This window comes from Pinus tabuliformis, chromosome 9, assembly GCF_031772625.1.
Source record: "Pinus tabuliformis cultivar Carrire ecotype Pingquan chromosome 9, CPIR1, whole genome shotgun sequence".
Classification (NCBI taxonomy): Eukaryota; Viridiplantae; Streptophyta; class Pinopsida; order Pinales; family Pinaceae; genus Pinus; species Pinus tabuliformis.
This window is the reverse complement of record NC_142307.1, coordinates 1,823,633,022-1,823,660,392: the sequence shown is the minus strand read 5'-3', so window position 1 is coordinate 1,823,660,392 and position 27,371 is coordinate 1,823,633,022.

Genomic DNA, 27,371 nt, shown 5'->3' with positions numbered 1-27,371 from the left:
ATAGGGCCTTCATATTTAAAGCCTATTTATAGATTAAGAATCTTCATGATAAAGTGGATGTGAATCTCCATGGTTAGGAATCTGGTTACATGTTTTTTTTAAATGAACATATGTTAAACTTATATATTAATTCTTTTTAATAATAATAATAATAATAAAAAATTAGTCTTGGGAAAAGTGATGACATCTATACTTAGCAGCATATTATGGAGATGGTTATGTTGTTGCATTTCTCTAATGCAACGGCTAGGGTTCAGCTCTAGCCAACTTCCTCTTCCTCTCTTCCCAAGTTCAATCTGATGGAGATGTTCCAGGATTTTTTGGCTTCGAATTCCACTCATCTTTCGGTGGGTCCCTCCTCTTTCTCGCCTCATCTCTCTGATTCGTCGTCCTTTTTGGTTGGAAGCAGGTCAGAGCAAGTTATTTCAAGCATGGAGCTACCTATTCTTGAGGTTAGTTCATCGTCCTTTGCACCCATGCCTAATGTGGCCTTGATTGTGATTCCCTCTACCTCTGTGGAAGTTGGCTTTGTTTAGTGTTCTATTATCGTTCACAGGGATCTAGTCGTCAATTCTTCAAGTTTGATAGCCTCTTGAAAACCAGGGCTTCCATTGTCATTTTATGCTATGGTGAAATCCTCTCTGATTGCTTCGTCACTCCCTTCTTCTGGTTTTAAAACATTGTCTGTTAGTGAAGCTCTAATAATTGAGGTTTCCTTAGAGGCTGAGGCCTTAAGTGAAGCTAGATTTTTCTCTGAAGCTAGCCTAATCTGTAGGTTTAATGGGATGTGGTTGAGGCTTGTTTACCTCCATTCTTGGATTTCCAAGTAGTGGAAGCCTCTCATCTTTGCTGACTTGAATATTTACCCTTTGTCTTAAAGATTCTTCATTATCATTTTTTAGAATGTTGTTAATTATGCATTGGTCTCTGAATCTGGACCTCGGTTCTAAGGTAGTTCAGGAATCTCAATGCAACCCTGGTTCCCCTCTTTTGATCCTCTCTCAACATCAATTCTCGCTGCTTTGGTTTGGGTAAGGCTCCCTAACCTTCCTCTACATATGTGGAATCTTACTACTTTGACTTCAATTGGTAATGCTTTAGGCAAGTTTTATTGTCGAAGTAAGGACACATAATACTATCTGAAGCCCACATATGCTTTCATATGTGTGGAAATGGATTTCAGTAAGGGATTCCCTGTTGAGCTAAAATTAACTAACCATGGCTATTCTCGGGTTAAAAACCTTGATTACGAAAATGTATCTTTCTGGTGTAGAGCCTATTACGAGACTGGGCATACTCTCAAATCATGTCCCAAAGCTGGGAAAAATAAGTCAAAGAACTCCTCTTGAAAACCACATTGGTGGTCAGGTGTTAATCTTGATCACTATTAAATTTCAAAGGAGGATTCTCTTGCTATCAATTGCATCGAACCCCTTCCACAAAAGGGTATAAAAATCACTAAGTCTGATATAGATCATCCTCAAGCCCCAAAAGTCTTAATAGTAGATTGTGTATTTTCAATCAATGAAGTGGAAGTGACTAGAGCGTCGAAAAATGGAAGCAATGCAAAAGTATATTTGAAGGTCCTGCTACCCACCACTTTGTGGGTGATATCCCCAGGAGAAATTTTTCTCCATGATGAGCCTTAGTCGGTAGCCAACAACCCTTTGCAGCCTCTTACTAGCTCGTTGTGCCATTTCTCTGCCACCTGATCCGGCCATGTGGTCCCTCACCCACCTGTATTGATCGTATCTTTGAAGGTGGGCCTCCCGAATCTAAAGGTATGTCTTGTCATTTGGTAATTGAGTATTGGGTTTACTTATCATGGATACTTCTGGGAAGTAGAGATTGTAAATAAAGGTAATATCAGTGACTAGGAACTCTTAGAGGACTTGGGGAACATGGTTCCAAACCCGGGCAACACCTATGGTCGCTACTCTCAATATCAGCAGTGTTCATTCACATATTGGTTGGTGAAGACCCTTCTAGTGAAGGCTTTGATGATGGGGACTACAAGCATTTCAGGTCCTGTAGAAGAAATTCATGCTATCCATGAGGAATTCCAGTTAATCCAACATCAGATCCAGCAAAAAAATGCTCACCTTGCTTGCATTGAGAAGCATATTCCTTGCTTGCCTCGGATTGAATTGTTGGGCTCTAGCGCCAAAGATTTGACACCAGTCGAATCTTCAGATGATTAACTTCGTCTTTTGATGAGTATGGTTTTTTGTTGTTTAAGTCTAGTTTTGAATAGATGATTAGAAAGGAAGTATGGTACATCTAGTATAGGTTTTAGGTTAATAGTGGTTATAAAGATTGTCAAGTTTTTCTTGCTCTGTTGGACAATCTCAAACTTTTCAGATTTTGGTTGGCCTATAATGCAACCAAATGGTCAACATACCTGGTTTCCCTATGGGCAGGTTGAGACCATCTGGCATTGGATGTTGATCTTGTATCACCTACTTATTTTTGAAAAGTAATGGAAAGGTTCTGCCAAGCTTACAAAAAAAAAATATTGTATATAATATTGTTATATATTATTATATATAGTTATTATATATATTTGTATTTATATAATGTCTAATGTATTATGATGATTAAAGATAAAGATGTTATGTCAAAGATATAGTAATATAATGAGGAATTAATAAGAAATGAAAATAATTGTAAATTAACAAATCTTTGGATATGGAGTCAAAAAAGTCCTTATTTGAGACTCTAGTCACCCCTATTATTTCATATGGTTGTAAGGTTTGGGGTTGCAATATATCTAAAGAATTATCGAGGAAGATTGAGTTGATCATAAAACAATTTATAACCTACAACTTTGAGATTAAAGGAAATACTCCCTACCCTATCCTCTTGATTGAAGCTAGTATTTTCCCTATTTAAAGCATGTTTATGATTAGGTATCTCATGTATAAGAAGAAGTTATATGACAGGGAATCCAAGAGGCTCCCCAAAATTGCTTTTAACTCTAGCCAAAACCCTCACCACCAGCTCAAGCAAGGTTGGCATAAGGATGCCCAATCTTGGCTAGACCAATGGGGGGTAAAGGAGGAGATCATCTTGGAGAATAAGGATAATATTAAAAATATTATTACTTCTAAATTTAAATAGAAGTTATGGATGATAAGGAGTTAGAGAGAAAAAGGAAGTTGGGGTATTATAAGGAGGTGATCAACACCAACCTTGATAACTAGAATTATCTTTTTATATTGACCAACGCTAAGAAGAAAATGAATATTTCCAAGATAAAACTAATTCTCATGAACTTCAAAGTGAAATTGAACGTTGGTCAATTCAAAAAACACCTTGGGATGAAAGAGTCTGTCGCCTTTGTGATATTAAGATGGTTGAAGATGAAAAGCACGTTCTCTTGGATTACCCGACTCCTACTCACATTTGTTCTAATTTTCAAACTCTTTGCCACTCTACCAACCTTTTTGACTCGTTAAGTCAACAAAACTATGGTGATATGGGAATGTTTATCTGTCTTCTTTTCAATGATAGAAATAAAATATTTAAAAATATCAATTAACCTCTTACTTTTTTTCTGAAGATTTGATAACCCATATTAATATGTAGTTTTCGTCCTCCTCGTCATCCAATATTCATTTTAAAAAGGAAAAAAATAGTTATAAAAAAGTGACATGGAAAATTAAAAACAATTTAAAGAAACCATATACCATTGAGAAAAAGTACATATATTAAGATAAAAGGAAGTCAAAAGCAAGCTTATCTATAAACCAAAAAGGAGAAAAAAGATGATGGAGATGTGAGAAGAATATTTTAAATTAAAAACCATTTAAAGAAAATATATATATATATATCCTCGTCAAATATTCATTGTCAAATATTTATTTTAAAAAGAGAAAAAATGATTATAAAAATTTGACGTGGAAAATTAAAAACAATTTAAAGAAACCATATACCATTGAGAAAAAGTACATATATTAAGATAAAAGGAAGTCAAAAGCAAGCTTATCTATGAACCAAAAAGCAGAAAAAAGGTCATGGAGATGCGATAAGAACTTCTTAAATTAAAAATAATTTAAGGAAAAGTTAAATATAAGTGTAAAATATATATATATAAGAAAGTTGGTAAGTATTAACTAATTTAGCATAAGGAAAGAATATATAGACAAATTATATATATGAAAAAATAAATATAATAAAAATAAAAATATATAAAACAATGGAAAAAATTAAAAATTATTTTAAAACCGTTTAAAAAAAATTAAATATCAAATTATATTGTTATTTTCAATAATTTATATTTAAATTTGTAATTGTCAATTACGGTTATTTTGGGTGGTTGGTCGGAATGGTTGTTATATTCTCTACTTAGGTTCAAATCCTTGATGCCTTGACAATTATCATCCCCTTAAGAGGGTTCTTAGGAGTGGGCATTCCCCCTCGCCCCCACTTTGATATGATGTCAGCTCACACAAAATGGAGTTGCAGCTCCCACTAGGTGCATTACATGCACTCTCATCACTTCATCGATCATAGTGCGAAGCCAACATCAAGTTAAACATCATTTGAATATTGCATGCGACATAAGGAGGTATAGGAGGACTCCACATGAGAATTTATCAGATTAGCATAGCTGGAGGAAAAACTTGATAGTATAGACCGCAAGCTTACCATTCTAGCCAAGGGATCAACTAACATCTCCTCCTTGGATGAGGGTAGTGACCAACGAACACCACTAGTTTTTTGCTTGCGACACTAATAGTCAGTTTTCTTTTCTCTTGTCAATGTATGTCAAGGTCTGGCACAGCCAACTTGTTTTTATAAGTTTTTATTTACAAGATGCTCCAGTTAGACAAGGTCTTATCAACCTCAATACTCAACTAATTCATAATAGAAATTCTTATTATTAGAATATGGAATTTAACAACATAGAAGAGAAAAATGACTATTAGTGTTGCAAACAAAAAAAGTAATGTTTCAAACAAATAAAATTTAAAGAACTTCAAAACACTATAATATTCCTTTTTATTTTTACTTAGGGTTTCTAGGAAAAATGCTTCGGAAAATACTGCCACAAAAATTCTTAACAGAAATAGCCATAAACTCAGCTGGATTCGACCTTATTATATTAATATGAGAAGTTGTTACAACGGTAGTAATGGCTGGTAATAACTCCTCAAATCAAGAGAGATGTAGCCCATATTGGATATTTGTGTGATGCCCACTCCAATATGTTGGTAACGTTGAAGCTACATGAGATTCCTTACTGAAATATCCACAAGTGAGTTGGGGTTTCATCCAACAAACCAAGAACACAAGGGCTTTCATCCTAGGGTTTTCTGAAAGCTAAGAACCACATTCCCAAAGCTATTCAACGAAAAAATATTCCAAATCCAAGATATCCCAAATGACTTGATTCTCCTCATTTTAAAGGCTTGATAGATCTCTCTATAGCCTTCTAGAAGTATTTTATATTATTATTTTATTCTCAATCTAGAAGCTTCTCTCCTTCTCTTAATTTAAGTGAATTTTTATTTCATTTTATTCAAGTCACTTTTCCCCTTCTAGCCTTTTCTCCAATTAAGCATTTTTCCTAAATGACTAATTAAAGTAACTTTTAATCTTGGGAAATGATTAATTAGCCACCATGCTTCCTCCATCCAATGGAAATCACTTTTCAACATCCCATCATGTAGATCTCTTTGTTCTAGTTCCAACAAGCTATTACATCAAGGTATTTCTCCAAATATTCCCCTCCAAATGACACCTTAAGCGTATTTAATTAAAATATGTTAATAGTAACCTTGTTTTATGGGAATCATCGAAATGAAATAGAACCAAGAACAAACTGTGTGGAATTGACCCTAATGATGAGATATAATGAGTGAACCCCATGAGACCCCATAAAACTCCTCCAAAAACCCTTCGGGCCCACTAATGATATAATCTCACTCATGTGATATTGTTGTCACACACCCTGGAAATTCATCCTAACTGCATCATAAGGAAAACTAAAAATGGGGACATTACAAATCCTCCCACCCTAAGAGTACTTCCCCTCAATAAATCAACATCTATCAATTGTAGAGGCATTTATACACCAATATCAGAATCCCATATAGACCATTATGCCACACCATGCCTCCATGTTATCCCATCATGAACAAATCCTTCAATACTTGGATCCCAAACTAACCTCTCTCTAATTCTCCTATCAATAGATCCACATGGATCCCAATATCACATCAAGCATCTCATATCCCTCATGTCTAAGGGCTCTCGCTATGCAATGCCCTTGACTGAGAGTATCTCTCGAGGAATCCTCCCATCAATAGAATACCAACTCATAATCTCCTACCAATCCATCCTTTGGAATCAATCTTGTGCATAAATTCTCGCATAAGAAACAATCCCACCATGTTGATGTTAGGTGCCACTTTAATTCCAACCGGAATGCTCCTAAATTTCTTGGCCATCGTTTGATCTTAACCAACCTGTAAAAATGATCTAAAAGGATTCACACCTTTCTCCCTCTACCAAACCTCTTCCCCATTATGTTGAAGTGTCTTAATAGTACCAAAATCCTTGTCTATGTACTCTCGAAGAGGGCAGATATGAAACCCCCGAGTATACTCCTCTTGCTACCTTGCTAGGGGTTTTAGTTGTTCCCAAATACTAGGTGCCTTGGCTTCTAACTTGGCACATGCCACTCCAAGCTCCTTTAGTTTACTAATCTCCTAAAAGATAGTGCCTCGAAGTGTTTAGGCCTTCTTCCTCATCGCCATAATATCTATGTTGATATGTTCAATATTCTCATGGCGACTAACATCTAGAAGTCTTGTAGCCCTACTAGATATCTATGCACCTAGTTGCACCTCTTCATGCCTCAAAGTGTATAAGCCTTCTTCCTCATCGCCATAAGATCTATCTTAATATGCTTAATTGTCTCCTGACAGCTAATATGTAGAAGTCTTGTAGCCCTATTGGATATCTCTACACCTATTTGTACCTCGTCAATGGTTAGCCCCAAATATGGATGCTCAACTCCCTCAACCACTACTCCAACTTAAGCCTTCAACTAGCTCTCCAAATATGACTCATCATGCACATTATGCATATCCTCCTCCTCTTTTCCTTACACCTCTATGTGCTCTTCACGTTGGATCATCACTAGTGGCTCATCCCTCAAGTCTCCCTAAATGTCTTCTCCTTGGCCTATTTCACACATGGGAATAATTTGTTGCTCATTATTTTCATCCATCAAACATGGATGCACAAGTGATTTGTTATCAACATCTTCACATGATTGTTCATGCTCTTCAAAGGTATCCTCATGAAAATCAATAAACTCAACTATGGTAGAAGAATCCTCATCAGACTGATCAAAAGGAATCTCCTATTATTCTACCTGTTATGAATATAATTCATATAGAAATAATAATAAATATAAATATAAATAATAAGTAATTAATTAATGGTTAGTTAGTTAGTAATGAAAAGGCATATCTTAGAGACATGACCGTTCGTGGAAGGGCGCCTACCTAGGGTATATAAGAAGGCCCTCATTTTTAATTATAATCATCCTATATCAATTATTTTATACAATATACAATTTACAATTACTATCCTATGATGGATGTCCTTGTCTTTGAAGTATTTTAAATATTTCCGTTGCGTATACGACCTTTGGTCGTTACATTGGTATCAGAGCAGTGCGATCCTCTAGCCGCTCAATTGCTGCACAGAGTCGTGTTCTTTGATCCAGGCCATTAACCACCAAGATTTCATCAACAATGTTGCCGTCGAGATTGAAGCGTTTCACTACACCTTTGGGAGTTTCTCCTTCGTTGATTCGTCAGAGGCCCTTGGCTATTATATATATATATATATATATATATATATATATATATATATATATATATATATATATATATATATATATATATATCTATATGGGATTTAAATAAATATTAAAAAAAATATACTAAATGCTTGCAACAGTGTTGTCCCAGTCATCCCCCCATTAATGTTATCCGTCTGCCCACACCACTATAACCCTCTCGCTATAACAAAACAAAAATAGTTTTGTGTCTAAACGTCCCCCACCACTGTCACAACTACTATAAAAGCTCAGAATTTTCCTCCACCTTTCACCCGCTACAGTCATCGGTGCATATCATCCGATGACTGCCTGATGTAAATTCCACATTGAACATCATTCATTATGAATTCCACTCAAACCACGAAACCCGGCCACCATCTGAAACAACACCCAACCAACGACCACGTCAAAGCCGCTACCACTCTAGCCGTAATCGCTCCCCATAGGCCACCACTACCACCATTTTCCCTGTTCTATTTTCATCAACATTTTCACAAATGCTACTCTCTTCCACTTTCTAGACTCAGCCAATGCCCACCGCTCTCGACATTCCCATCATTGTGTTTGTCCCTCTGTCTGTCACTGCTCCTGTCAGCTGGACCCGACACCTCCTGGCCACAGGCAGATACGCTATACACACTACTGTCCACAGTCAACCAGGTGCTGGTCTGATCGTACCATTGTTCAACTTGCATCCAAGTCAACTGGCACCCGCATGAAAGCCAGTCATTCAGTCACGCTTCACCGCCACGTCCCTTTTAAAAACATGATTCGATGATAACATTAAGTTAATTAATATTATAATATAATTAATTACACCATATAATTTTATTATATAATTACAACTTAATTAATTAATTTAATTGAAAAAAAAAAAAAGAGAGAAAGTATTATAATAAAATAATACGAAAGGTACCTCTCACATTCAAGTTATTTAAAAGAACAGGTATTACCAAGGAAGTGTAAAGGCTATTGAGGAAGTCGGTTTTTCACACTTTGTATACTCATACAAAGGATATTAAAAAATTGAAGGGGGTTATTATAAAAACCCTAAGCCATTTCGATAAAGACAAAAGAAAAGACAACCATTGTAGAAAAAAAAATGGAGCCTAATTCGAAAATGATGAAGGAAGGCCGATTTTCCTATAAGTGTCTTTTAGTTGTGGATCACAGTTTAATTGCAATAAAAGGAAGTATCCAAGGAAGAGAAATTAATATCGCTATCAACACAAGCAACTAGGAAAATTACATCAACATTAAATTGACAAATAAGTTATTAATTCTAGAGCCAAGCATTGGTGAAAGGAAAACTATTTTTGGCTAAAAAGAGTATTAAATTAGTGTTTTTCTAGTGACAATAGATCATTATGAGTGTGTATCTCAATTTTGTGTTGTAACTATGGATAATAGAAAGATTGACATCACTCTCGGTCAACCTTGGTTTAAGGATTTGGGTACATTCATGTTAAACATAGAGAAACAAGTTTTGATGTTTCCTTATAAGGGGAAGATGTTCACATTTCGAAACATAACAAGCAAATCATAATTAATAACATCATCAATAGAAGACTTTAAGGATGTTTCAAAAGAAATGATTCAAGATAATAAAAGAACTATGTCAAAGAAGAAAAAGGAGCTTGAAGAAGTCATCTGTAGTAAAGACAAGGAAATTTCACGCCTCAGAAATCACCAAGAAAAACTACTCGAACAAGTCAAGAAAGCTAAAGCTACAAAGAAGGAACTCAAAAAGCATTTATTAGCACAAGAAGAAGAAAATTTGCGTTAAAAGGGCCTTACCCAAACATTATTAGAACAAATCAAAAGTTTAAAAGATGATGAAGCTACTAAGAATAAAGTCAACAATTTAGAAAATGATGAACTTGTACATCTAAGGAATCATAATCAAACCCTACTTACGCAAATTAAAAAACTTAAAAATGACAAGAAATCATTGAATGATAAGTTAGAACAACTTCAAGGTGAAGTATTGAAGTCATCAGTGATTTCAGTCAAAGTTGAAGATAAAGGAATAAATATTGATCCAATCAGTATCACAAGTAAGGAAGAAGAGGAATCTATAGAAGTTAAAACATATGCAGAAGTTGCAATTCAAATAATGGACATTCTAAATGATGATTCAGTCCGCCGGTCAACAACAACAGTGCCCGAACAAAATCAGGAATCAACCACTAACATGATAAGGGGAAGCGAAACCAAAGGAGATATGTATCGACATATGAATCACAAGAGCAGACTTTCCAATCAAGCTACGTACTAGTATCACTCGGAAAATAAACGACAAAATTGTGTTCCTAGGAATAATGAAGTTTGCAGAATCCAATCATATAATAACTATTCACCACACTTCTCCAAAGATCAGAAGACTCCCCGGAAGATTAATTTAGGATGGTACGATTTGTTCTTAGTACCACGATTTTCTCTATCACTCAGAGTATCATATCATCTTGTATCAACGAAGATGAAATTTCAAAGACGAGAAGATGTTCTCAGTAAGATTTGAGGACAAAGCTTCTTGAAGGGAGAGGAAATGATATGAATATAATTCATATAGAAATAATAATAAATATAAATATAAGTAATAATTAATTAACTAATGGTTAGTTAGTTAGAAATGAAAAGGCATGTCTTAGAGACATGACTGTTCGTGGAAGGGAACCTGCCTAGGGTATATGAGCAGACCCTCATTTTCAATTGTAATCATCTTATATCAATTATTTTATACAATATACAATTTACAATTACTATCCTACGATGGATGTCCTTGTCTTCGAAGTATTTTAAATATTTCTGATGTGTATACAACCTTTGGTCATTACACTACCCCTGTCATCTGTACCATTTTACCTAAGCATGAGTGATTAAGCCCCCAAGGCCCCTTACAGTTGAAGCAAAGATTTTTCCTCCTAAAATCACTCTTGTTACTCGTTTGTACGTTTGCATCTTTGTTCTCACTACTCGGATGATTAGATGGACATATATTTCTTTTTCATCCTCATTAACTCCTCCTTGGTTAATTGACTTCTAAACAATTTCATGTTCTGCTCAACCAACCTTTCAACTAATTCATAAGCAGCAGGTGAGATAATATGTTACTTCCTCCAAATGGCCAATAATATATATTACATCATCTTTCAAATGGCATCATGGCTACACATAACTCTAGCCATTATCTCTAAAATCTTGAGCCTCTTTCCACAGGTAGGACCCACAGTGTCATGCAAATTCTGAGAACTTTCTTCCATAAGCTGGAATATTTACCTCATTATGTCATCATTGTAAGGAGATATATATGAAGTTATCCTTATGATCTCACTGAGACAAGAGGCAACAATAAGTCTAATCGCCTCACAAGGGTGATCCAGGAAATTTTGTTTTATCAAGGCAAGCATTGTTAGTTTTAGGGCCCAATTTAAAATCTCAAATCTGATCGGTTCACCCTGGAAAGTTGTAAGTCTAATTTCTCCAAATCAAGGGGGAATTTCTCAGTCACCTTCATGATCTTCGCATCTGACACAAGTGCAAAGAGCAAAGTCCTTATGTCATGTTCTTTTTGCAGATCCCTCAACTGCTCCAGCTATAGAATAGCATGGACTCCTCTTGAGAAGAGTATGTCATTTTGCCTTTTTCTGTAGCCCAAAAGAGCATTGCGGTTTAAGGCATCAGCTAATGCACTGTTGTGGCAATTTAAGAGTTGTATTACATACTCCATTTTTACTATATTACTGCCCACTCAATGTGTAACATAAGTCGGCACTACAAAGGGCATGACAATGTGCATAAAATTATAGCAATATAACTACAAGACACAACCAATCTTTGCTCACAAACCAAATTTCCCTTCACACATATATCAACAACATTAAATACTAACAACAAATACTCCTAAACACAATCAAAATTTTCTCAACATAATTGTGCTCTCACCATAGAATAAGTATGACATCTACAACATATGGATTAACAAGATTGCACTAACACTAGCATCTCCTACAACATTGTCAACATGCGATTAAACCATGTGCACTATGTCCAAACGTATTTCTTTGCTTACCTCCATGGCACCAAAATCATAATTTGTTTCTCTTCAATGTGCATCCACCTACCAAAATTTGTTTCTAACCTTGGACCTATGGTTATGTGCCCACAACTGTCCAAAGTCAAACTCTAATGGCTATGGGTCACATCCAATCACCAACAAGATAATTTTCCTTCTACTTGCTATGATAACTCAACCATTGTTGCCTGGAATAAATGGAGCTTCCTTCATTCTCTGTTTCTATTTGGGGTTTGGAATGTGTGTGGTTTTAAGAGTTTATTGAGTTTTATGATTATGCACACACAAAAAATGCAACAATATATTATACATGGCATACATATGAATCTTTGCAAACACTAATTTTGTGCTTATCATTGGCAACAACCTCACACATATTAATATTGTCAATCAACTCTGACTAGCGGCACTTAAGACAGATAAGTAGCCATGCAAGAATACTAGTTACCCTTGTCATGTTTCAGCAAGCAATCACTTAGACAAATCATAAGCATAAACCACAATACCCTTGACTTTATCATTGATCAAGAAAACTAGAGGAAATAGTTTTGAAACACTATGATTCCTATGATACTAATCACATATCTAGCTCCAACAACATTATTTCAACATTTCATTATCTGAAACAATATTTTAACCCTAGTAATAGAGATGCCAAACTAGATTCAAACATACAACATATCACTTTGTCATTGAAAGTCTTTGCACATGTTAACCATTCATACCAACATACCATAGCAGTTATCATCGCACCAAAATAGAGAGAGACTATCACAATTTAGCACATAGACACACCCTCATCGTCAAATGATCCACCAGAAATGAACTTCAAAGATTTGCATGTGAAGAGAACAATGACATGAGATTCGTCCATAGAGACACAGCCACACACATGTGCCAAAACAAAGATTGAATGACAAGCACCCACATTTTCGCACTCCTTACTGATAGATACCTCTATTCACTCAAGATCATGGATACCACTGATCACGGCCTCAATCGCTCATTTTACCGAGTAATAAACAAAATGGTGGTGATTTTCCAGATCTGCAGTTGAATTTTGGCGGCATTATTATCGTGGTGATTTCTTAATAGGAGAAAATGATTGATTAGTTTGCGCTAGATAGGGTTCATGACAACCTTAAATTACGTACCCTCCTTGTGTGATATTTGCAAATGCTTGATCGTAGTATATGGCTCAATCTTGTCATGAAAATTACCAAGGCAACATTAGATGAAAGTGACCCCTACGACCACAGCCTCAAAGAACGGATTGACAAGTTCGGCTTCAAGCAGGATATTAAAAAAAACAAAAATGTCCCTTGAGTTGTTTATTGTTGCCGCCAAAGATCCACAATTCGATTGGTTCTGATCAATCACAACGTACAGAGGCGCACTTTTTTTTATAAACCATCACAATCCACAGGTCTTTTAATCGCACCATACAATGACTCCATAATCTTCAATCGCAACTTGTCACGTGTGCCAAATACCTTGATCACAAACAATATACAATTATTATGCTTCAATCATTTCACCTTTTCATTTTATCAATCACTAAGTGGAACCATACTCAAGCTATAATACAAACTTTGATTCCATCCACCAAATGCATTTCACTCCTCAAGTCGTTGATCATTTACATTAATCACAATCCATAACTTAGCACACCTGATCTGGACACCATGGTTTTGATTGCTTGTAAAAACAAGAGGAGCTGCATCGCAGCAAGTCCCTGCCAAGTTACTTTTACAAGTTAAAATTATAAGAATATAAAGTTATTAAAGAGTTGCCCAGCAACAATTTACATTATAATTCTTTTAAGCATCAGTAGCATCAGCTGCAGTTTCTTGTGTGAAAGATCCACGAGCAGCTGCATATCCATACCGTGCGTTATACCAAACTTACCGCAACGAAAATGGTTACAAGGTGAAAATGACCTATATTTTCTTAACCAAATGCACAATACACATAGGGAAATACTTGACTACGGCAGGTATAGTAAGGAAAACGGTTAGAAGGTGAAAATGACATATATTTTCTTAACGAAATGCACAATACACATTGGGAAATACTTGAACGTGTGAAGGATGAGAAAATGGCGTGCCATTGTAAACTGTAGAAATGGCAATGGTCAAATAGAATTGGAATTATAGCTCAATCCCAGGCCAATAAAGACAATACATTACTCCTTAATCATCGGTTGTTAATTGAACATGGTGGAAGTTTAGGACTCGAGTTTTCGTGTTGACTGTGGAACCTCCAAATCATACCAATCAACAATAGAAATACCGAAAGAAATATTTGCATTACATTTTGAGTTTGCCAACGATTTGTTGGACAACAAAGGCGATTCCAATGGGCCAACACACAAAAGCCAACCGACTCACGTAACTTGTCAGCAGCACCTTGAGAGATCTCTCCCTTACCACGTGCATTGCATGCAAGCCATGTGCTTGGCAGCAGGGAGGTGATCTGTCACATAATATCATTCCAGTTGCCAGATGATTCTTGCCAACGCTAGATTAGGAAATAACCAGAGAAATTCAGTGTGCCTGCCACAAGAGAGTCCCTTCTTGACCAGCGATAGTAAATCTACCAGCGAATGGGGCTTTGTGTTATGAATACAGGGGCTTTGTGTTATGAATTCAGGTCCATCAGACCATCCAGTGCAGAATTGGGGCACTCCATGCACCTTCGCCTCTGCTTAACGATTCTTGCCAGACGATTCTTGCCAACGCTAGATTGGAAAATAACCAGAGAAATTCAGTGTGCCTGCCACCAGAGAGTGTAGATGCATGGAGTAGTGATGGAAGAACGCTATATCGGTGTGAACATATGTATATGCAACCAAATGAAACAAATGGAGAGCTGGGAAATCTCACGGTATTACTGCAGAGTCTTCAATCTGTGGATTGCACAGCAGACCAACCTTCTGAATCTATAGCCGATGATCTAGCTTCTTTGTTCTTGTAGTATTCTGTAGAGATTCAGAAGCTGATGAGATCAAATTTTGACATTTCAGAAATGAAACTTTGGTGGAAAAACGGTGATGGCTAGCATGAAATTATCCTTCTACTCTATCCAGAACAAATGAAGGCGCTACTTTCCTAGGAGATCCCTAAAGGATCTAATGTGGGCTTTACAAAGAAAAATAGGTAAGTTATATGTCAATTCAGAGTAAAATCATAGCTTAGTAGTGGATTTAATTTTACAGATGGTGTAACTGTTTTCTCTCAGCTTTTCCACAGGCGAGCACCTGCAGAGGCGATAGATCTTCTCTGAAGAATTCTCCAGTACTCACCGAGTCTTCGCTGCACTGCTGTAAGTTAGATACATTTGTACATAGCTTGGTCTAGAGCTAAGGTGAAAAGATCAATTAAAAAAAAATTAAAATACAAATTATTTATTGCTAAAAATTTCGATCTAAAATGTTAATTATTAAGCCCGAGATTCCTATCAGAGAAAACTGCTAGCTGATCTGCGAGGCAGAGTGCTAGTGTGAAACAGGATTATGCGCAAGTACAAAGACCCTCGTCAGATTTGTGTGCAGAATATGTGCAGTTTCCAATACAATAAAGAATGCCTTTTATCTCACAGTAAACAAAGAATTAAGAGATGGACAGACTTCTATGTGTTCGAGATTCACTCGGCTAAAGGGATACAAGCCATTACTACAATAAACTAGAGTTCTGATGCGATAATAAACTAGAGTTCTGATGCGATAATGCCTCGTATGTTGGCCTGAGATTAATAAAAAACAGAAGTCGTCATAGCACTAACCATTTGTTAATTGTAGAAACTTCTTGTAATACAAAAGATATAGAGAATATGATATTCTGAATAATTGAATTTAATAGTTGAATCTATTAAGTGATTATTAAGTTATTGAGTGAAAATCAGACTTACTGGGTAAATACTGTTGTGGGTGAAGCGATTATTGTAAATAGAGTACAGAATGGAGGATAATTCAACGGTAAGTTTTATACCTTGTCTTCTGTGGTACTGGTGCAGGTGCAGATGAAAGGAGCTGAACCAGCGCTCTCTCCATTTCTGCTCACCAAGAACGACATGAGAGCCGCAACAGCCCTGTTTGCAACCAAGACATTCAAAGTTGCTAGTTAATGAATTTGGGAAAACTAAATAAAATGTCGATCTGCTTTACCTTGCATAGTGCCAAAGATGGAGAAATAGTCACCATAGAAGGAGCGTTGTCTTCTGTGGTGCTGGTGCAAGTGCAGATGAAAGGAGCTGAACCAGCGCTCTCTCCATTTCTGCTCACCAAGAACGACATGAGAGCCGCAACAGCCCTGTAATGAATTTGGGAAAAATGGTTAAACTTACGAATATTAATTAACAGTCAATACTGAAAGCGTTTTAAGGGAGAGTCCACCTGCTCTGAGGGACTCCATGGAGGCTCTGTGTACACATGCAGCCATGTCGAATGGTAGCGGTGAAATCCAGTCGCGATAGCTTAGAGGTTGCAGGAATAAGCTTTGGATTCAAGCTGTGGACGATGAACCAAATGTAAAGCACGAGTAAGAGGCAAGAAAGACAGCATCTGTTCTGCATGCAGAGTGACACGTTCAGCCTCCTCAGATAGCTCAAATGCAGCTCAAATGCAATAAGAACATGAAATGCCTCAGATTTAATGCCAGCATTAGTTCAAACCCGTTAACGGTTAGCCAGAATGCAGGAGGCTTAAATTGGTTTTTAAGCTATGGTCGGGCCTCTTCCGCCTCGGGAAGAGGCCAAATAAGATGGCGAAGGATGGCGAAAGAGTGAGTGCTTTAGAAACTTAGGATATCCGCGCTCTAACCGCCGTATAACAGAGAAGCAAAGGGGTCAACTAATGCTAAGTCGGGGTCCCTGCCGGATGCCAGATGGCAGGGACTAATAACACCTCGGCTTTCACAACAATTCTTAGCCTTGTAGATGGTAGCCTCAATCTCCTTCTATACTAAGAAATTTGGCTTTACTTTTTGACACAAGTTCGGCCTTCAAGGAGACTTCAAACTTCAGCCTCCTTATACTCCTGAAATTTGGCCTTCTTATTTGATAATGTTGGCCTCAGTAGCTACCACGAACTTGGCTCAAAATCGATCTGCAATAGAAACCCTTAAGTTAGTAGGAAAAACAGCTTTGATACCATTGTAATGTTCCAAACAAATAAAATTTAAAGAACTTTATAACAAAATAATATTCCATTTTATTTTTACTTAGGGTTTCCAGAAAAAATGCTTTAGAAAAAATTGCCACAAAATTTCTTAACAAATAATACATTTACATGCAGGGAATACCGGCACAAAATAAACCCAGAAATTTTCAACACAAAATGCATAAGAAATAACCGCAAATTTGATTGGATCCGGCCTTATTATATTAATATGAGAACTTGTTACAATGGCAACAATTACTGACAATAGCTCCTCAAATCACTAGAGATGTAGCCCATAGTGGACATCTATGTGATCTCCACTCCAATTTGTTGATAATGTTGAAGCTCTGTGACATTCCTTAATGAAATATCCACAAGTGAGTTGGGGTTTTCCCCAACACACCAATAACCCAAGGGTTTTCGTCCTAGGCTTTCTAAAAGCTGAGAACCACATTCCAAACCTCTTCAACAGAAAACTACTCCAAATCCAAGATATCCCCAAATTACTTACTTCTCCTCCCTTTAAAGGCTTGATGGATCTCTCTCAGTCCTTCGAGAAGTACTTTATTTAATTATTTTATTCTCACTCTAGAATCTTCTCTCCTTTTCTTAATTTAAGTGACATTTTATTTCATTTTATTCAAGCCACTTTTCCCCTTCTAGCCTTTACTCCAATTAAGCATTTTTCCCTTCTTTTATTTAGTTAAGGGACTAATTAAAATCACTTTTAATCCTGGGAAATAATTATTCGGACACCATGCTTCCTCCAACCATTCGAAGTCACTTTTCACCATCCCATCATGTAGATCTCTTCATGTTGTCTCCAACGAGCTATTACACTAAGGTGTTTCTCCAAATAATCCTCCCCAAATGACACCTTAAGCATACCCAATTAAAATATGCTAATAATCACCTCGTTTTACGGGAATCATCGAAATGTAATAGAACTAAGAACGAAATATTTGGAACTAACCCTAATGATGAGACATAATGAGTGAACCCTATTAGACCACATAAAACTCTTCCAAAAATCCTTCAGGCCCACTAATGATGTAATCTAGCTCGTGTGACATCGCTATCACACATGATAGAAATCCATCCTAATTGCATCGTAAGGAAAAGTGAAAATGGGAACATTACAAAAAACCAATGAGTCATAAAAACTATTGGGGAAAATCTCTAAGCATTCGTGTTGGCTGGTCACTACCCTCATCCAAGGAGAAGGAGATGTTAGTTATTCCCCCGGTAGAAATGCAATCTTGCGGTCTATACTGTCAAGAATTTCCTCTAGCTCTGCCATATAGAATTCTCTTGTTAAGTCCTCCAATACCTCCCTATGTCGCATGCAATATTGACAAATGATGTTTAACCTAATTTCGGCTTCGTGCCTAAATCGATGAAGTGACGAGAGTGCATGCAATGCGCCAAGTATAGTGGGTTCCACAACCCCCTTTCGTGTGAGATGACATCATATCAAGGAGGGGGGGGAGGATGAGTGCTCCTCGACACCCTCCTTAGGGGACAATAATTGTCAAGGCATTATAACTCATCATGTCACTATCAGGGACTTGAACCTAGGTAGAGAAGATAACAACCATTCCACCCAACCAGCCAAGACAACCCCAATTGATACTTGAAATTTAAAATATATATATATATATATATATATATATATATATATATGGAATAGATACCATTTATATTAAAATAGTTATATACATGGCTAGAACCATTTACATGTTTCGGAGATATCCAAAGTTTTCAAATTTGAGGTTGAGCATGAAGGCTCGATCCAAACCCTCAAACAAGTTCCCCATGACACAAAAATTTTGTCGCTTTCCAAGTAAAAAATTTCCAAAAAATCCCCAATATCTAGACATATTTACATTCCATTTTTCACTAATTCAATTTTTATCTAGTCTAACTTCTTGCTTTTCTTAATGAAAAACTTTTTCCTTTCCTCCCAACTTGAGTCCAACCCAAATTTTCTACAAATTCTAGAGGATCATTCTTTCGAAATTGCACAATAATATTCTTGAAATCTTCCTCATCCGCCTGATTTGCCCAAGAAGTTTCCTTTTCAATGATATTACTTAGAGTTTCCATAGGGGATCTATTTTCCACGAGGGATTATTGCTTTTCCACTAACGTTGCTTTCAGGGAATCCTTACTAGCGACTAGAGGATCCACATTGGCATCCAATTTTTCCTACTTAGATTATGATGTCACAAATGCATTTTCTTTGGCCATATCTTCTTCCTTATTGTCTTTTGGTTCTTTCTTGTCTTAAAGTTCTTCATTTTTATATACCATATAGTGATCTCCTTGCACTCCTTCCCACCATTTGGGCCTTCGGGATTTTTCCTGATCTTTGTTACTCTAAGAATGTTTGGGGCAGTTTTTAATTACATACCTCATTTCATAACATGTTTTATGTTGAAATGAAATATTCTCATAGTCGAGATTTTGGACCCAAACATATCTTGGAGCCGTCAAATTAATATTTACGGGAAAGCCCTTGTTGAAGTCCATCTCCACTCAGATGCGGGCATAAGTAGTCTTGTAAAATTATCTATTTCATAACAACGACAACAAAACTTTCCCAATGGAGGAAAATGATGTAAAATTCCAAAAATGTAGGGGAAGGTTCGGAAGCCTCACCCAAACTGGCGCTGTGGAGATTGATGTCGTTATTAGAGCAAAAGTGGGAGTCCATCGCTGCATAAAGAGACCAACACTACCCAAAACCATGACTTAGCTTCATAGATGGAACTTTTGTCCTCTATATTATCAAAAACCACACTAAAAAACCCTAAGCCATAAGGTAAATGTTGAGTGTGTCCGTCAAAATGGTTTTCCATGACTCAAAGTTCCATTTGCGCAGATCGGCCAACTATGGTCAATGCCCATTAAACCTGCAAACCAAGCCATTCTCCAAAAAATATTTTTCACAACAGAAAGATTCTTCATCCATAAGAACATTAAGGGAAGGGATTTATTAAACCATTGGAATACCAGAACCAAATTTCAAAATAGAACTGTACAAAACTGAAGAAGAGGTAGCTTGACCAATAGTCATACCTGCAAAAGAAATTGTCTCTTTCACCCAATGATGGGGATTCGACATTGAATGATCTGTAGAAAATCCATGGAAACAAAGAAAAGATTGGATGGCTAGGGAAAAACCCTAGTCGTTGCAAGGGCTTCCAGAGCTCCTTCCATTTTTTGAGTGATAGTGGATCTCCAACATATATATATATATATATATATATATATATATATATATATATATATATATATAATAATAATATATTTAAAAAAAAATTACGATTTTAGAATAATTTTAAATTTTTTCCAATGTTTTATATAATTTTATTTTAATATTATATATATTTTTCGTAAATCAATTTTTTCTATTAATTCATTATAAGAGTACATTGTGGTAAGCTTATAGGTAAAATGCTCTCGGCCTCATTCCAACTAAACTTGTTGGCTAATTCATTGTAAGAGTACATCATGGTAAGCTTATAGGTAAAATGCTCACAGCCTCATTCCTACTAAACTTGTTGGCTAGGAGATAATGACAAAAACAAAAAGACAACAATAAGAGAAAGCTAAGTAGCCTAATGCAGATTCCCATATTAACCAAAATAGTCCCAAAGCCCAAAAACAAAAAGACAACAATAAGAAAAAGCCAAGTAGCCTAAGGTAGATTTCCCACATTAACCAAAAGAGTACCAAAACCCAAAAACAACCAAAAACCATCTTTAGTTAACAACATTATCCAAACCAGGAGAATTCCACTCAATGTCAAGTGACGGAGGAGGATGGAAGGCCTCATGCATGTGGGCTTCCATATGCGCCAATTTGTGTTTCACATAGTCATGTTTATCTTGGATTCGCTTATGCCCACGTCAGAGAGAAACCAACCTATCCATATTGTGCCACTTGTTGTGATGAAGAACATTCATGAAAGCAATGACCTCGTTGCAGTATTTGTGTCAGTCGTGGACTAATTGTTCCACCAACAATGTGACCTACCACAACTAAGCTTCAAGAGAATCAAATAGAGGGGGTAAATCGACTCTACCTTGAGAGTTGGAAGATTGTTGGTTTACCTCTTCCCCAACGTCCTAATGTTCCACATGATGCACAACACCAAGACCCTAAGGGCCAACACCTTTGCAAGTGTGACCCCCTTGGCGTTACATCGCCTACCTACCTACTCACTCGCTGAAATTCGAAAGAAAGTCACACCAAGCAAAACAACAATTATGAGCGGCCTTGTGTGCCCCTTCTAAATAAGCATAAACCCAAAACCTACAAGACGAGACAATAAGAAAACTACAACAAGGACCCTCTTTTGACCGCCAAACTAGGTGAAAATGTTTGCTACCCACGCTAAATCACCTCAATCCTAGACACGACAACTTCCCATCCTCCTTACGCACTAGGAAATGCCCAGACCTTACGGCCTAGATCCACCACTTAATCGGCCTTCGCACTAAATCCCTAGGGGTGGATTACACCCAGGGTGGTTACCATACACCTCAAGGGAGTTGCCACAACCTTTTGCAATCACCGCAGTGAGCACCAGGCACAAGACAACTCCCACGAAGAGAACAAGACTAGATTGCTCAGTGCACCATTCAAAAGAACCAGAAATAATCAAACTGTATGAATATACCTATGTAATAGAGAAGCTGGATGTCCCAATAGTAAATATGAGGGCGTCCCTCGCTACATGAACTCCTACACACCCAAACTATAAGAATTTACCACTTATCACTCCCAGACACAATGACCTAGGGTCCCAAAAGACTACACTTTGTACCACCACCAATGTCGAAGAAGCACCATGCTTCCCAAATGCATATCCAAACTTAATAAGCTTAAATCAAGGGATGACAAATGGCTTGGATTGGAATCCACCCTACACACTTGAAGAAGTTCCTCCCACCGCAGACTTACCAATCATCACATAGACACTCACAAGCGAACCCTACGACCAAACCAGTGTGAAATAATCTTATGAGCTTCTCTAAAACCTTCACGAGGCGCATGCCAAATAAAGCTTCCTTACGATACCTGATTATAATGAATAACATGTGAGAGAGGAGTTATATGACATCTCTCGAACCTCTACTCTTTCCGTTACCACTCCAATGAGAAATATTATAAAATTATTTTTAATAATATTTGTTTTTTCTATTTTATATTTATTTTTCTTTTTATATTAATTTGTCTATATATTTTTTATTTATACTAAATTATTTAATACTTACCAACTTTCTTAAATATTTTTAATATTTCTTTTATACATATTTAAATATAAACATGTTTTTGTTCACATGTATTTAGTTTTTCTTTAAATTGTTTTTAAAATTCGATTTAAGATGTCATTAATAAAAGTAGTCACATATGGTAGTTTTTGTCTAATAACACACAACTTTAATCCCCACTTTTTAATTTAAGATGTTCATATCACACCTCCGTGATCTTTTTCTCCTTTTTGTTCGTGATAAGCGTGTATTTGCCTTTTTTTAATCTTAATATATGTATTTTTTCTTACTCGTATTTAGTTTCTTTAAATTGTTTTTAATTTTTCGTGTAACATTTCTCTAATCAATTTTTGCCCTTTTTTTTTTTTTGATTTATCAGGTTTGTATTTACCCATATATATATATATATTTATATAATTTTAAAATAGAATAAAATTATATTATATTATATATACAAAAATAAATATTAAAAAATATTTGATCATTAATGTTTATTAAGATTAATATGGTTTATCGAATTTTAAGAAAGCAAAAGATTAATTTAGATTTTTTAATAGTTCATTTCTAACAATGAAAAGAAGGGAGAGAAGCATTCCCAGATCACTAGAGTTTTGTTGACTAAACGAGTCAAGAAGGTTGGTAGCATGACAAAGATTTTGAAAATTAGGACGAATGTGTGTAAGAGTTGGACAATCCAAGAGAAAGTGATTTTCATCTTCAACCCTCCCAGTATCACAAAGGTGATAGACTATTTCGCCCCAAGGTGTCTTTTGAATTAACTATCACTCGATTTCACTTTGAAGTTCAAGAGAATTAGTTTTATCTTGGCAATGCACATTTTCTTCTTAGCACTAGTGAAGAAAAAAAAAAATTGGTTGCAAGGTTGGAGTTGATCACCTCCTTATAATACCTTAGCTTCCTTTTTCCCTCTAACTCATTATCATCCCACAACTTATCCTTAAATTTGGAAGTAATAATATTTTTAATATTATCATTATTCTCCAAGATGATCTCCTCCTTTACCCCCAGTGGTCTAGCCAAGATTGGGCATCCTTATGTTAGCCTCACTTAAGCCCATGGGGGGGTGGGTGAGGGGGGGGTTGCTAGAGTTAGAAACAATTTTGGGGAACATTTTGGCTTCCATGTCATATAACTTCTTCTTATACATGAGATACCTAAAAATAGCCATGTTTTCAATAGGGGAAAGGCTAGATTCAATCAAGAGGATAGGGTTGGGATTATTTCCTTTAATCTTGAGGTTGTAGGTTATTAATTGCTTTTGGATTAGCTCAATCTTCCTCCACAATTATCTAGATATATACAACCCCAAAACTCACATCCATATAAAATAACAAGGGGTGACGAGAGTCTCAAAGAGGAACTTTTTTTACTCCATACCCAAAGATTGTCAACTTACAATTGTTTTCAAGCCCATAATAAGCTTTCCAGCCTCCAATTATTCTTTTTTCAATGCTATAATTCCAATTGAGCTGATGATGAATGTCAATTCCTATATATTTGTATGAAGAAACTTTCTCCAAGTAATTATTATCATAGTTGGTCTTTTTGGATTTAATTATCGTGACTTTAGTCTTGTCAATATTAACTGACATACCCATCTTGGAGCATTCTAAGTTGTTTGTCGAGATCGTTAGGGCTCTTGGCTAGAAGAATAATATCATCAGCATAAAGGAGAAAAGTAATGACCATATCAGTGAGTCTACAGTCATCACATCTTGCAACTTCCAAACACTCTTCTAGCTTACCAATGTAAATGCCAAAAAGGGTAGGGGATAGGGGATACCCTTGCTTAACTATGATATTGCATTTAATTTCTTCTCACCAACATTCAGTGGTCCTAAACTTGGCAATGATATTCTCGTATAGCCTAGTTACAACAACCCTCAACTTGAGAGGCATTGTTATCTCTTCTAGCCTCTTCCATAGCTTGTCCTAAGGAACTGTATCGAAAACTTTTCAAAAGTCAACAAAACAACAAAAAATATCAATTTTATTATTACGGCATACCTTTGTAATGATCCTAAGAGTAACAACATGGTCTACAGTTGAGCAATGTCTCCTAAATCCAACTTATCCTTTAGCTCTTTTACCCTAGTTTTCAAGCCAAAGGCTAATCTTCTTTTCCAAAATTAGCCCATATAGTTTGGCTAAAATGTGGCTAATCATAATGGACTTGTAATTAGAGGAAATGTTTTTATCCCCGCTTTTAAAGATAAATACAATAAGGCTTTGCATCTAAGGCTTAGGGAAGCCTTATTCATTGCCAAATTTATATATTTTAAATTTTTATTTGTATTTAAATTTAAAATTATAAGTATACTTATCTAATACCATATTTAAAAGAAAATTAATAAATATTATAATAAATATTTTCTCATAAATAAAATTATTTTATTTATTAATTCAATATTAAGTTTGATCAGCCCCGAGGGCTAGCTCAAGTGATCGAGTTCCCTTTGTTAAAGCACATTTGTTATTGAGAGGTCACTGGTTCAATTGTCTCAACACTCTCGATGTTAGTCTTCGTGGTTGAGCCAACAATAATTGATCCCTTCAAGTGGATCTACCTGGTACAAATATTTTATGGACATAGTGGCCCCTGATCTTCGGGTACGTGAACCACATAGAAAAAATATTAAGTTTGATCACAATCTCACTACAAGGAAAAGACCTAGCGAAGGTTTTTGTGGAAGCCCCTATAAAAATAGCCTAAAAATTTGTTTGTAGTGGAGATCACTAGTGGAGGTGGGCGGGCGGATATTTTAGTGGATTTTTTTGGATGGTGAGTATAAAATATACAAACACATTGATGCTTTACTAAACAGACAAGCACTGGTGCTTCATATAATATGTTGCACTGTGGAAAATTTATTTTTATTACAAAAAAAAAAACACGGTGCACTAAACAACACAACACATCAGTGCATTAACAGTAGATAGCATCAGTGCCCTTCATGTAGAAAAAACCTGGTGCATACCACTAAGGAGCGCCACTGTAGTTTTAAATTTCGGAAAAATGTGGTGTTATTTTCCAATGACGTTTCAATGCGGTAAATGTATTAAAATGCCCCGAGGCTTCTTCTAAAGAGAACCGTTAGGCGTTGTTTAATTTCTAAAAGTAAAGCGGTGCTATAGTAAAACCACAACACCAATGTGGTATATGTATAGAAACGTCTCAAGGCATCTCGCGAAATGCACAGCGATATTTTTTAATCAAAAAACAAGTGGTGCTTTTGGATATATCCTGCCCTGGTGTTGTTAGCTAAATGCACCGAAAGAGGGTTAAATTAAAAAACCCTCCCGACCGTAATTTTCTTTTTTACCATCTACAGTGCATGAGATCTCATAATAATTGGTGCCAGTCTTGCCACATTCAAGTGCCCTAATGTCGGTGCTTCTCTTGCTCGCCATCTTTCCATATCGTGCTCATTGTTTGAGTTTCCAAATTTTTCAAACGGTGTTAAAATTTGTTTTTCTCCATTACGTATCCACAATATTGTAATTTAAGTTTTTAGCATATTAGAATTGAAAATTAGGTTAATTTTTCCACTGTTTTTGGGAAAAATAAAAAGAAAAAAGAAAAAAAAACACTTTGTGGTGTGCTCAATATGTTCATCTCGCACCAGGCGTGGTGTGCCCTGCAAATTTACAGGGTGCACCACATGTCGATGCGTGAACATAACGCACCGCAGTTGTTGCCATGTGTTTTGTAAATGAAATGCACCGGGAAAGATATGATAGATTGTACGTTGGTGTGTCAAACCCGGTGCCTTTATATTTACCAAACGCATCGCAAAAATAATATTTAAAAATATAGTTGTAGCTCAATGCGTTCGATAACCTGAGTGTTTCGTACCCATGTGAAAATGTTATACGTGCGCATTGGTGCACAAGTGTGTCGCACCACTATCAAAAGTTAAATTTGAAAACCAATAGTGGTGCGTCATACTTATGTGTGCATCGATAGTGGTGCAGTTATAGTTTTAAAGCACATCGGTGTCGGTGCATGACTGTGTTTTGGTGTGCACTGGTGATTTATTTATTTTTTAATTGAAAGTTATGTTTCCAAATTTATCAATACATGTTTCATTTAATAAATAAATAAATAATTGTATTTTATGTATGAAGATTATGTATTTTATATGTCAATCTTATAGTAGAGACATCAGTAGAGGGAGCAGCAATAGCAGCAGTAGGCAGACCCATACAATATGGGTCAAACATGGTACGCTAGATAGAGGGAGAGGGGTTTATACCCTCAACTAGCATTCTTGAGTCATGTAGGCCTCCTCAAGTACTATGAGGAGGCTATATCCCTGAAGGCACACTTTGTTTTATTGGCATATATGATCCACTGAAGGAGTGCCCAGTGCTGGGTTTCCATGTCAATCCTATGACGTGGTATAGGCCCACTAAGGAGGACATATACTTTATCAATGGCCTATCCAGCAGAGGGGAGGATTTTTCCCAGTTCCCTGATGTCCCCCATGATGTTGAATTTGAGAGTTAACTTGCATACTCAAAGATATGTCAGGCCTCATGTGATTTGTCCATCAAATTTTCAGGTTTCTGGTGGACAATTAAAGAGTTCTTATTTTGTTGCAGAGGAGGTTAGGTGACTCTTGTTATTATTCACGACCATTGCACACTCTAGTAGTGATGGGCAGCACATTAGTTTCCCTCTTTTGTATTATATTGATTCTTTGATTCAGATGTCCGTTGCATTAGATGGTCTGCCATTTTTTTAGGCAGTTTTGCATGGCTTTAGATAGATGTTATGCATTGAGACATGGGAGGGAGACCTTCCCTTTCGCTTCCAAGTTTGTTTGTTTTTTTGAGAGGTTTACATAGACGAGGCTTGCATTGGACCGTCGCCCTCCTAGGCCGATCACTAAGGTCCAAATGCACATATGGGGGAAGATGATGCCCAAGAGGGGTTTGCTAGAGTTTCTGACCAGGATTTCTCCCAAGGCA